Here is a 13,780-nt window from a genome sequence, read left to right as displayed (position 1 = left end):
CTTTGCGGTTCATTTTTTTCGTCGGTTTTCTTTCTTATTTCCTTTGCCCTAACACGTTATTTAGAGTTTCTCTCGACGTTTGCTTTTCAGCAGAGCTGGAATATTGAAGTTGCACGTTAATTTAGTTTACCATTTTGATTCAGCCATGCGACTCTTAGTCAATCCATAGCGGGCGTAATCATTCTTGGCCATCGAGGGTATGACGCGTAGAATTAAACTATAACAATATCCCACTGAAGGCGGTTATCTTGCCAAATTCTTAGTCGATTAGGTTATTTTTTGTTTGCTTCGTTTGGCCCACTGCGACCCCTTTCGATACGCTCTGTTATAGTTAAAGGCTGACTCTTTCGTTATTTCGAGTGCATACATCGTAGGGTTGCGTCGTCTGCAGCCTGCGTCAGCCTAGGATAGACGCTATTGTTTTACAGCGAAGCTTTCTGTGTGATTACAAACTCCAGAAAACGTCATATACGTTTTTTCATGGTCTTCTGGGAGAACTAAATGATGCACCGAATTTATTTTTGAGGGAATAGGGGAGAATATTAGGGTTCATGTGAGGGCTAAGCTTGAAGTGCATAGGTTATTTAGGGGTTAAACGAGAATTGCCGGACACTTGATTTTTTTCCCCGGTATAGAAGGCGCTACATGAGAAGTGTAGACAAGGTTCCTTTACTGTCCTGGAAAACCATATGTCGTAGGGACTTTATAGTTAAAGAGGATGGATGAGCGTTGTTGATGATGTGTTTAGACAGTGTAACTTTTGTAGCTGAATTAGGGGCTTTAAAAATTATTACGAAGTATTCGTTTGCTTTCTCTTTAGAGAGAGAGAGAGAGAGAGAGAGAGAAGAAAGACAGGGGTGTTAACCAGTCAAAAGTCTGGTTGGCTGGCCTACGCTGGGGAAGGGAGAAATGAAAGAGAGAGAAGGGAGAGAAGGGTATAGAGACGTGCACGGACAGTACCTGGGTCAAAGCCGCACGTGCAAATCAGACGTTCTGAGAAAGCACCAAAGTGCCTTCACTGCCTTCTGAGCCGATAATAGGTGGTGACGGTGCTCTAGTACTGTCTGTTCACTCAGAGGACGATCATCTAATTTCCTCAATGTGTTGGACAAAGATTGTCTTTGTGTTTGAAATTGAGGACAGCGGCACAATAAGGGGTCAATGTTCTCCTCGCATCCGCAAACATCACATGCAGGACTATCAGCCATTCCAATTAGGGCTGAGTAAGCTTTCGTGAAGGCAACTCCCAGCCACAACCGACACAAAAGAGACGCTTCGCGTCGGTGTAGTCTGGCCGGAGGTCTGAGTTGCAATGAAGGGTTTAGCCTGTGCAGTCTCGTGAGTCTTGTATGTTGCGGTATTCCATTCTGCTAAGGAAAGTGTGATTGCTAGAATGCGAAGTTGTCTCGCAGCGTATGTCCTTGAGAGAGGAATGGGGACGCAGCAGTCTTCTTTGTTTGACGTCCGAGCTGCCTTATCTGCGTCATCATTTCCAATGATATCGCAATGACCTGGTATCCATTGAAAGTAGATATCATGACCTCTTTCTCATAAGTGACGGACAACTTTCACGATTTCGCACTTGATTAGATCGTGAGTTCCATGTCGGAGAAACGACTGCACACATTGCAAGGCCGGCCTTGAATCGCAGAAGACTGCCTATTTGCGAGGATTTTCAGCATTTATCACATGAAGCGCGTCGAGGAGAGCCGCGAGCTCTACCGCTGTAAAGGTAGTAATATGGCAAGTCTTGGACCGCTGGGTTATTCCTATTGCTGGTACAACTACAGCGCCACCGGAACTGGTTGATGTAGTTGATCCATCAGTATAGACGTGTGTGCAGTCGCTGTATTTCTCGAACAAGAGAAGTAGGGTAAGTTGCTTGAATGGTGATGACGGCAAGTCCGACTTTCTCTGAAGCCCTGGGATTGTAAGGTTTACTTGAGTACGGCTCACACACCATGCAGGAATTGAAGGTCTTGTGGTAGGTGCGTAACCTGACCTCAAAGAGGCACGGTGCGCGAAGACAGTTCACTGAATGTCGTGTGGGGCCTTTCTACTGGGAGACTTGCGAGGTGGCGGGTAGGGGTCAGAGCGAAGTGTCTCATGTGCACACGCATTATTTCAATGGTAATTTGCGTTCCAATGGTGTAATCTTGAGCGACTGCAATAACTCCAGTCGTTGACGCACTCCGCGGTAGACCAAGTCATATCTTGAGGGCTTGGGCTTGGATGCATTGGATTATATTAAGGTTAGTTCTGCAGGTGCAGGTGCAGCTCGGCCACCTCCTTATAGAAAAAGTTGAGGGATCAAATACGTTAAACATTAATAATAACTACGTTGCCATTGCCAAAGATGCTGCAAACGAATTCTTGAACGCTACGCATTGTCAAGATAAGTGAAATATGTATTTTTTCATGAAAGAGTATACTCGTATGTCTCAAAATTGTGCCCGAAATAACTGATATCAATGCTTCCATGTTTTCTCTATATTTAATAAATAAAGCAAATGTAACACGAACTTTAGAGCTACATCAGTTTGAAACCAGCAAAGCAGTGTATGCCGCTCATATGAAAAATGTAAAGGCCGTGAAATGTACAAGTTGAGGACAAATATTTTAATGAAAATTTGTTAGCCTCCCGGTCTTTCTCTCTCTCTCTCTCTCTCTCTCTCTCTCTGTGTGTATGTGTGTGTGAGTGTGTGTATGTGTGTCACTCAAAAACCTTGTTTACATTTTTGTACATATGCAATGACCAGGGAGAAATCTCAATGACGCTGTCCTTTGTTAGAATGTATTGCGCAGGAGCAGCTGTCACCGGTCGTGTACTGCGAGTAATTGCTCTGAAATTATAGTCGCAACAGAGAGCACATATAAAAAGCAGGAGTTCAGCAAAATATACGAGGGCGAGTCAAATGAAAGTGAGCCAATCCGAATATATGACAAACGGGGTACTTTATTTAAGAGTGGTCTCCATGAGCATTTAGACATTTGTCCCACTGACTAACGAGTCGCGTAATTTCCGTCTCATAAAGCTCCTTGGGTTGCTGCTTCAAAAATCTGTAACTAGCTCTACGTCATCGTCCGACACGAATCTGCTTCCCTTGAGCAGTTTTTTCAAATGCTCCCAAATGTAGAAATCGCAAGGCGACAGGTCTCGGCTGTATGGCGGATGTTGCAGCGTCTCCCACTTGAACTTTGCCAGTTTTGTATTAACTACATCAGCGACGTGGGGATGGGCAATGTCGGGGAGCAAGATGACACCATTGCTCAATTGTCCATGTCGTTTGTTCTCGATTGCGACACGCAGCCGATACGACGTTTCACAATACTGGAAACGATTGACAGTCACTCAAGGTTTAGCAAATTCGATAAATAATGGCCCCTGACGATCGAAAAAGAAGTCAACAACACCTTTCCGGCAGAAATGACGGCCTTTGCTTTCCTTGGGGGTGGTGAATTCAAATGTTTCCGCTGTAAGCTTTGCCGTAGTGTTTCAGGCTAGTAGTAGCGGCATTATGATTCGTCCCCGGTCACATTTGCAGCCAAAAAGACGTCACCCTCATCGTGGCACCGTATTATATGAGTCAAGGCAGCAACGAACTTTTCCGTCTTCTGGCAATGATTCAAAATCTTGGGCATCCATTGCACACACAAGAGCCGATAATCGAGATGTTCATAAATCATAGTGTGACCCGAACCGCGACTGATGTTCACACGCCCTGCCAATTCATCGATGCTTATCCTCCGTTCTTGTCTAATCAGCCTTTACAATTGTGTTGGGGGTGATTACACGGTGGCTTTGGCCCAGCCATGGATCGTCTTTGCAACTTTCACGTCCTTCTTTGAGCCGTTTGCTCCAACGCTTCACAGTGGCCAATGAAATGCAATGTACAACGCACTCGGCAGCCATACGGCGACTAATTTATTTTTGGGAAACATCTCTGTCTGTCAAAAACCCCACCACACCACGCTGTTCAACTTTTGGAGTGTCCATTATATCACGCAACCATGTTCAACCCAGTCTATAAAAGCAATAAAAAACATTTATCCTCACCCCTGCATGTCACTTTTGTAAATTAGGTGCCTATGTGCCATGCGCATGCCTCGCAAATAATGAACCGAATCATTATTGCGCGGGCAGGTTGGCTCACTTTCATCTGACTCGCCCTCGTACATTAGAAATGCGAAGATACAATAGAATATACAAGTGTGAAGATACAGCTTGATAACGGGCAAAAATGTCTTCCTGGAAACAAAGTTCCCTGCACGTATGCACAAATCCTCGCAACATGATATTTAAATAAAGGTACATATGTCTCCAATAACTCTACATATCTAAGAAAAAGTCACTGTATATGATGCGTCAAACAAGGCAAATAAACATGTTCCGCGATCAGATTCACATATCACAGAATACGAAGGTCCACCCCCCTCCCTCCACTCCACCCGATGCATCGCGCGCGACGAAAGGCGGCGCGCTTCTTCCTCGCTTTTCTCCCTTGCGCACACAAGACTGAGTCACCATCGCCGGCTCACCCATGCCGCCCCGCCCCCCACACGCTTTCACTCGCAGATACAGCATGCGGCGCGCGGTCACGATGTTACCGCCCCTGTACTTTATACGGAACATGAGGGCGACGGGGACGGCAGGAATGCGCCTGGAGTCTCCATATAGCTGCTATCGCAATAATATAATAAGAGTTTCCGGCAACTGAAGCGTCCCGTGGCACATTACTTTCCGCAAAAGAAGTAACAAAATCGAACTTTCACCATGCGATAATTCGCTGCGCCGCAACAATGTCTTTCTTTTTATCTTTAGTGGGGCGGGGGTCGCCGAAATGAAATAACGCAAATGGAAGCATGTTGGCTACAACCGAATGCCTACTTTGGGCACCTAATGTGGCTACCGAAGGAATATCGAAGAAAACGTGAGACGCTTGGTCCACAGAGAACCATACGCATACTGCTCGGTATCCTACACCGATGAGACAAGATTTTCCGGAGAGGTTGCGCTCAAGTTAACGCGTTGCAATCCGTCGAGACCCCGCAGTGCTGGCGGCGAGCGATGATGCACTGTTTTAGGAAGGAACAGCGCCAACTAAGACGATCACGAGAGGGAGAGCGACGCAGGACAAGTGCCACTGTTCCTTCCTAATTCAAGTATGCACCATCTAGCCCAAATTAATGTTGTCCTGAACAATGGATTGTTCCTTTTTCTCGTCTGCTAGCCAGAAAGCGCCCAAAACTCTGCCAGGCGAAAATCCAGTCGGCCAGAGAAAAACGAACGCGCATCAAAGTGCGCCGCGAGGTGGTCGATGCAGCACGAGAAAAACGCATGCGCTCTGACTCGATCGGCAGCACGCGGGTAACAAGAAAATAAAAAAGAGGCTCAATGTGTCCTCGCGAATAAAAGTCCAAATAGAGAGAGCGTAAACTTTTATTTCAAATCAACAAGATTTGAGTCCGGCGTCTTTTTAGTGGGTCTGGGCACCCGCCGCGGACGCGGTTCCGAGACCTTGTCTCGAAGCGGCTTCCTCGGCTCGCTGGACGGCCCAGAGTTGTGCTGTCAGGTCAGAGCTGAGCAGTGCGGTCATCCAGCGTGACCGGAGGCTGGCGGCGGAAGAGACGGAGGGGTCGGCACTGCCCGACTTGTTTGTTAGGTCCCGACACTCCCATAACATGTGATTTAGTGTGGCAACCTCGCCACACGATGTGCATCTGTTTGTAGTGTACATGTCTGGATACATGGCGTGCATGAGTCTGGGGTTTCTGTAAGAGTCTGTTTGTAATTGTCTGAAGTGTACTGCTTGCGTCCTGTCTAACGTAGCGTGAGGGAATGGGTATATGCGTCTTTGTAATTGGTAGTGTGCCGTGATGTCGTGAAAACTGGTCATACGATCCTCCGATGCCCAGACGTTTGCAGTACCCCGCGCGGGCTCTTCCTCCGATGCTGCTCGGTGAGTCAGGCCTCGAGCAACGCCGTGAGCCGCTTCGTTGGGGGTGCTCATTCCAGTGTGTGCCGGGATTTATAGCAAATGCCTTCGGTGATCAGCGTCGGCCTCTCCCTGGTGTATGGGATGTCGCTGGAGTATCTGATACGCCTGTTGCGAGATGCGCCCATTTGCAGTCCAAATAGAAAAGAAATAATAACTTAGTTACCTTTGCTGGCTTTAGTGTCTTGACACAAATGCTTTGGCCCAGGGCAAAAAAATGTTGATAATCTTTTCAGTGACATGGCGGCACAAATGAACCACCACAACGCTTCGTCTCATCGGACCTCGCTGCGTGCTTTGTCAACTTGTCTGGCAGTGTGTTGATTTGGTGTGTCTTTTTGTATGGTCCGATGTACGACTTTAGAAAAGTCAATGCACCTTTGGCGTCAAATGTTTATAGCAGCACTAAACCCACAAAGTTTCGGAATTGAAAACCTAAAGCACGACTTTGGAAATGTCAATGCACCTTTAGCATCAAAAGGTTATGAGAACTTTATACCCATAAAGTTTCGGAATTGAAATCCAAGCGCTTCGTAGATTCCGCGGCCTCCGCGAGATGCCGAGACGAGCCCGCTCGCCATCAAAACGCCCTTGAAACTTTGTGCCCGGTGGGGCTCCTCGCGTGATGATATGTGACTCCCGATGAAGGGGCGTTGCCACGAAATCCTGTCCGATTTCGCAATGTTCGCGCTAAAGTGCCATTCCGAACGTGAAAAGCACGAAAAAATTTCGGGGGCGGGGGGGGGGGGGGGCTACGCCTCTGGGCACGGCAGGGTATACCGTCGGGTCCTGGTGATGATGAAGGCTTGCATAGGGCAAGTATAGCTTCGAGTTCGTCCATGATGAAAGGACTGCCCATGCGGGGGTCGCGTGGAATTGGTGAGTGGTCGAGCGTCGACATTCCAGCGGATGTATTTTCGCCAGCAATCATCCTGCAGAAATCGTCAGCGACGTCAATCTCTCTGCATTGTTGGTGAAGGGCCAAAAACTTGAAAGGGTAGCGCTGCTGAAGGGTTCCACGGAGACCATGAACTGATCTCCATATGTGAGACAAAGGTATTCGTGGGTCCAAAGACTCGCGGAATGACATCCATCTTTGTGATGCAAGTTTGTCCATGCAACGCTGAATTTTCTTTTGAGTTCTTCTGGCCGACCTCAAGTCATGTACAGTCTTTGTAAGCCTTGTAAATTCGCTCTGCACGGCGACGAATTGCACGAAGTTTCTCCAGCTCGATGTCGTATTCGGTGCCTGTAGACGTTCTCGGAAGCGAATGCGTGGCAGCCTCTAGGGCACCCTTTAGGATGTCCTCTTGGCTAGAGGACAAATCATCACGACAATTGATTTGAACATCAGCCAGTTGATACATTGAGTGACGCCGGCTAACTTGGAGCCCGTCAATCCTTCAATCTTAAGATAAGTGGGTGGGTGGTCGCTTCCCCGCGTTGCATTATTCGGGAACCACCTGACATTTCTAGTGAAGGAGCGTGAAACAAAAGTGAAGTCCAGGCAGCTGCAGTAGGCAGTTCCACGCAGAAAGGTGGGGCTTCGATCACTTAGCAAGTCCACTTCTTGTTCGGAGGCTAAATACACTAATCTTTTGCCCCTCGAGTTTATCTTAAACTTCCCCTGAGATAGTGTTGGGGATTAAAATGTCCAGTCATCCCCAAAGGCTGCGGAGTCGCTGTCGTGATTCGCCGTAACCGCTTGCAGTCCAGCCGACTTGAGGGCGACATGTAGGCTCCAACTATACTGTGAAAGTGAGCTTGCCTTTCTTCACTGTCAGACATACGTACTGGGTGTCTTGGTCAGGTGGCACTGGATGATGGACATACTTAAGATCACGTCGTATGAAAACGACGATCTTACTGCAATCTTCGTGGGTGGCGGGCATTAAACACTCATAGCCGGAGATTCTGATGTTAGCTGATATGGGCTTGCCGATGGCGATGGTGGGGAAATTATTCATGAACAAAAACTGTCGAAAGCCCGACATGCGTGACTTAAGTCCTTTGGTGTTCCACTGAAATATCGACGCGCTCCGGACTTCGTCAGGAAACGATGGCTTCTGGGGAGCCACGATTTCAACCAAGAGCTGCAAGTACTGAACTCAAAGTGCCCAGAACCTGTAGCGCGCCATGCGCAGACGAAGATTTCATCTTGTGAAGTATAACGCGAATGGTATTCATGAGCGACCACAGAATGTTGATGACCTGGAGATCATAAGCCAGCGTCACTTCAACAGTTGCCGAAGCCGTTGAGGTCGGTTTGAGGTAACTTAGCAGGGCCTTGTGCCCTCGGTAGCTCAGGCCACTCTTCAGGACGGGCGAGCCTTTCCGCTTTGTTTGCTTTCCTTGTATCTGCATTGCTGGTACTATGCGTTGATATGGCAATCTTTGTGACGGAAGATGGCGTGTCGCTATCTGCAGCTGCGGTATTTCGTGAACGTTTTCGGTGTCGATGCCGACGTCACCGAACAGCGGCAGCAGCCTCTCGATGTGTTGAATTGTCCCGCGCCATCCGGTTGAGGATCGCGAATTCCTTATGCACCCGCGAGCAATACTTTCTCTTTAGAAATCTGATACGAAGCACGTACGTTGTTTGTCCGGTGTCCTGGGAGAACTGAATGTGGCACCAAGTTCACATTTTGATAGAAATAGGGAAAGGGGGAGGGGCGGGGGGTCATACTATGGATAACGTGCAAACAAAGCGTACGTTTATGGGTAATTACGGTCTGTGCAGATAATTACCGTATAGAACTCGCTTTCACCAAATGCTCAGACGTTCATACAATGCGCGTAGAAGGTTTTCTCTGTGCCGTAGGTAAACAGATAGGGGCACCTAGTTAATGTTTGACGGGATTAGGGGACATGCTACAAATGATGTGCAGGCGTAGTTTAATTTGTGTGAGTTACTTGCAGCCTTTGCTCAAAATTTAGTTACGCAAGCATGACAGCGATCCTGTTGTTTTTATAATGCTCTTAGGCACCAACTTGCACCAAGTTGCACTAACTTCGTATTTTGTAAAAAAAAAAAAATGAAGGTCACAACACGATTAATGTGTTTGTGTCATAAATTACAAGGCAAGGAAGAGCAGACGACATCGAATGTTATTGAAAGGACAAAGAATTCGAAGTAGTAGTACCGAAATGACGCGGCGCCAAGATTAATCGTTTCTGGATTGGTCTCTCTCTGTTCGACATCCAGACTTCATTCTGATATCCCAAGTGGACTTCGTAGTCTTAATTCTAGCCTTGCGGAAGCAGCGCTTTTCCATGACAACAGCGGTAATGATCACAAATTCATTACCACTGTGCTCCTCTCTTGCTACGTCTGGTTATTAGAATACCTTAAGGACTTTATATTTACTGCATCGGCGTAATTTGCAGGTATACGTTCGGCAAGAATCATTGTGATGTTTAGGAAAAGTGAAGAGATAAGTGCAGTGCCGTAACTGACTCTCAGGCGAGGTCACCTCAACATCACTGCACGGGGAAGGAGGTGTAGGGTGAAAAAGATGAAGGAGAAAGAGACTAGAAGAAGGGGGCAAAAACAAAAACAAAAAACAAATAAAGTAGAAGAAGCGAATGCTGGGCGCCGAGTCGCACTCTCAGGTTGGCTGCACAAGCGACGGCCTCGGCGTGTGTGGGACTCAAGCAGCACTTACTTGTGTTGAAGCAGAGCTTCCTGTGCGCCGAGAGCCGCGACACACATTTGGCGCATATTGCCGTCGATGTTTTGGCATTGGTCCAGCAGGGCACGGAGCGCAGCAGGGAGTGCGGCTATGAGCGCGTCCTTTGGGTCGCTGCTCGGAGCGGTTTCAAGGCCGTGAGATAGCTCAGCTGCAGCTGTTTGGTCGCTGTAGCCACGCAGGGCGTCGCTGTAAGATCGGCTACGTTGGATGCCCGTAACCTGAGTAGGATCGGCTGTGTACAGCTTGGTCGATGAGGCCAGCTCAAGCGCTTGCGTGAAAGGGGTCGCTCTGAGGACGGCAGCAGCACGGCCGCGTTTCTCTCGAGCTGCCACTCGGGACAGCGCGGCTCAGTCGACAAGTGACGGCCGCCGCAGATAACGCAGCGTGGTATCTCTGCAGGACACTCCTTCGTTGCGTGCGACTCCCCACAACGGAGGCAGCGGGCGTGACGGGAGCAGGTGGCGCCGGTGTGGCCGAACACGCCGCAGCGGTCGCATTGGAGTGGCCAGGCTTGACAGAAAGGTTTATCCTTGAATTAGAGAGAGAGAGAGAGAGAAATGTTTATTAACTTAATGACAAATAGGTATACAGGGTGCGGCAGGCATTTGAGAACACACATTTCGTGACCCCCGTCCTCTAGGTATATAATAGCTGCAAATACCTTTTTGCTGCAGGTAACGTGGCTGAACTTTAGCTATCAGAGCAAGGGAAGAGGCATGCAGTTATTGTGTCCTTGACTGCAGGACACCCTGATTCAGAGATCGCAACATTCTTGAAGGGTGCCCAATCATTTGTGTTCAAAGTTCGGAAAGAACTGGAGGCTGCCAAGGGTGATGTGGACGCTGTTTCACAAAGGAAACGACATTGTCAGCGTTCTGACACTCTTAGAACACCAAGATTCTTTAGTCGCGTCCAAGGTATCATTGATGAAGACCCTGGTAAATCGAAAAGAGCCCTTGCCAAGGAGGTGGAGGTTGACGAGCCCACTGTCAGACGTGTGGTTCATGCTCGAGGACCTTCGCTACAAGTCTTATGCTATGCGGAGAGGACAGTCCTTGTTTGAGAAAACCAAGGAGAACCGCCTGACCAAAGCTAAGCGTCTCCTGACCCAACTGAAACATCAAGAGGAGCCTGGAATGTTGTGGTTTTTCTCCGATTAAAAAAACTTCGTCCAGGACCAGAAGCTGAACTGGAAAAACAATCGGTGGCTGTGCAAAGGCCCCGAGGATGTACCAGCTGTCATGCGTACAAAATTTCCAGCATCAGTGATGGTTCTGGGTGTCGTGAGCAGTGAAGGAGACGTGATACCTCCACATTTTTTTTCTCCAAGATGCCAGAGTTAACGCTGTTGCTTACGCTGAGGTATTGAACACGGTTGTGATGCCCTGGATTGCTGCTGTAGCAGCAATTCAGGGCCTCCCAGCTCCCCAGATCTCAAGCCAATGGATTTCTACGTATGGGGTGTAGTTGAGAGGGAGTCCAGTAGGCAGCCACACAACACCTTTGAGGCTCTCAGGGGTGCTATTGTTGATGCGATGGCGAATGTTCCGAAGACCCACCTCATCACAGCCTGCGGTCGGTTTCGAACGACAGAAAGCTGAGCTTGTTGGCAAGGATTCATTATGCAAAAAAGAAGTGAGGCGGGCAGACAGGACACAAGAGTAGAGAAGTGGACAACACGAACGCCGTTTGCAAAAAAGAAGTGAGGCGTGCAGACAGGTTTCGGCAGCGTGTGGAGTCTGGGATTGCTGCTGTCGGCGGTTTCATTGAATGGTGACATTCGTTGCATGCGTGACCACCTGTACACAACGTTAAATAGTCGTAAATTATCTGTATCCAGTATTTGTGCCTGTTTGCGTGTAGGCGTAACTTTGTTCTCAAATACCTGACGCACCCAGTATATCTATACTAAAGGCAACTCCTGTGGTGTAGGCGTCTAGATTAAGTTAATTGTTTGGCTTATTGATAGGTAGAGCAGCAAGATGTCGCATATCGCTTTACGGTGGGCAGAGTACCTCTTGGAAGGACCCAGTTGTTTAGCGTAATGACTGAGCTCTGTAGCTCAGCGAGGCAGAATGGCGGATAGTTTGGCTAAGGCTGCCGTTGCTGGCCCTTCGTTTTCTGTCCTTCCGGTTATGGGTTATACATTCCCAAACCTACACAGATACAGCAGAATGTTCTCACAAGCATATCGCGGCATCTGCCCCTGGTGCGGCGACACACGCCCTACACTCTTTCACATTTCGTGGGGGTGCGGGGGCAAACCTCAACACTTATAGACGCCTAGCACGTCATTTGAGTGGTGGGAGGTACAGCTGACCGGTGATACCCTGGCGGGACAAGAAGCTCTCGTCCAGCAAGTACGTCGAGCAGCCATGGCCAGTGGAGTCCTGGAATGGGGACACCACCCACTCGACCTCAAGAGCAGTGACCTCGATGGTCCAATTAATTGTTTTCTCTCTCGCTCTACATTTTCAGCCAGGTATCTTTTGACGGCTAAATCGTCTTACATCTTAGTATTTCCGTGCAATGATGCTGTTGATCATATTCAAAGCAAAGTCTGAAAATGTTCGGTTTAATTACGGGCATTAGGAAATAATACAACTGCCCGAAAGGAATGACTTCGATGGAAATCAATCAATCAATCAATCAATCAATCAATCAATCAATCAATCAATCAATCAATCAATCAATCAATCAATCAATCAATCAATCAATCAATCAATCAATCAATCAATCAATCAATCAATCAATCAATCAATCAATTTTCGGTACGCTATATAATGCATTTACCATCTCTGCCCGTAGCCGTCATGGCTAGACATACATACTCGTATATGCATATGCATGAATGTCAAACAACGTACTGCGAGGTGAACAGGAGGGAAGCAACGAATACAAAGTAAAGGAAAGCGTTACCGTATGTTGCGCATATTAGCGATGACATGCACGCACGTACGCGCGCCCATACGTGACCGAGTGACCGCCGTCTTCGCCACAGTACAACAATGTTAAGAAGAAAACCTGCTTTAAGTTGACGAACAAACAGCCTGCAAACGTCATCGGATCTGAGCCACGTGCCAAAAGAAGTGGCGATTATTTCAAAAAACGTGCTAGTTTTACATTTTTAACTTACCTTCATACGCGAGCTTTTATGTAGCCCGTTTTGCTTGTACGATGAGCCTAAGCACAGTATAACACCAAGTTGATGATTGTCTGGCTTTGCCATGGCATAACCATGTAGTGCGAAAAAATCTGCTTTAGATTAAGGAATAAACTTATTTTCCACGGAGTACGATAGACAGGAGTCTTGACTCTCCAGATAGCGCAGTCCGATAGTTGTCCTTCATATTCGAGATTCGCGAAGAAACGCATTGGCGACGTTAAAATTTAGTGCTGCCTAGACAGTTACTCGAGTGATACCGCTTCCAACAGGTACACAGGGCTGTGACTGCGGCCTCTAGCGATGCGGACAATAATCCGAGCTCTCGGCGCATTTCTCCAGCTGCAAAATAACGAGCTGACGTCATTTCATGGCTCGCGTTTCACGCGACCTCCTTCAGTTTTCGTTATGTGTTCACGGTCCGATTGGCCCACGGAGACCATTCGTTCTGGCGCGTTGTTCGTTGCACGATGGCGTGCACATTTCGCGCTAAAAGATCACTGAGAGAAAAAGAAAAGGGAGAGAGCACGTTACAAAGGCAGGGAGAATGGAGTGAGCGTGTGAAGTAGAAAGCTAGGCGCATCGTGTCACCGGAGCATTAGTTGGACGCGCCAAATGGATTGCGAGATAGGCAAGTCGGCGCTCCTGTCTATCTTCCTCCGCGGCCTTTGCACAAGCATCCTCGCAGAGAAATTATACACTAATAGACAGCGTTAAGGCATTGATAACGGGTGGAAGGGGCTTGGCAGGTTGCAGCTTTAGATGAACTGTATAGCGCTTTGCGATGGTTTAGTGTGCGTCGCGGGAAAAAAAATAAAGAGAAAGGGATCTAGATACAAATGGAGTGCTGCAATGCACAGGGACTGCGGTTGAGCTTGTTTTATCTTCGTTGATGTACTAAACCTGCAGCTGGAACGTTTCTTCAAAAC

The sequence above is a fragment of the Dermacentor andersoni genome, chromosome 2, assembly GCF_023375885.2.
Source record: "Dermacentor andersoni chromosome 2, qqDerAnde1_hic_scaffold, whole genome shotgun sequence".
Lineage (NCBI taxonomy): Eukaryota > Metazoa > Arthropoda > Arachnida > Ixodida > Ixodidae > Dermacentor > Dermacentor andersoni.
The sequence above is the reverse complement of the archived record's forward strand: the minus strand, read 5'-3'. Positions refer to the sequence as shown.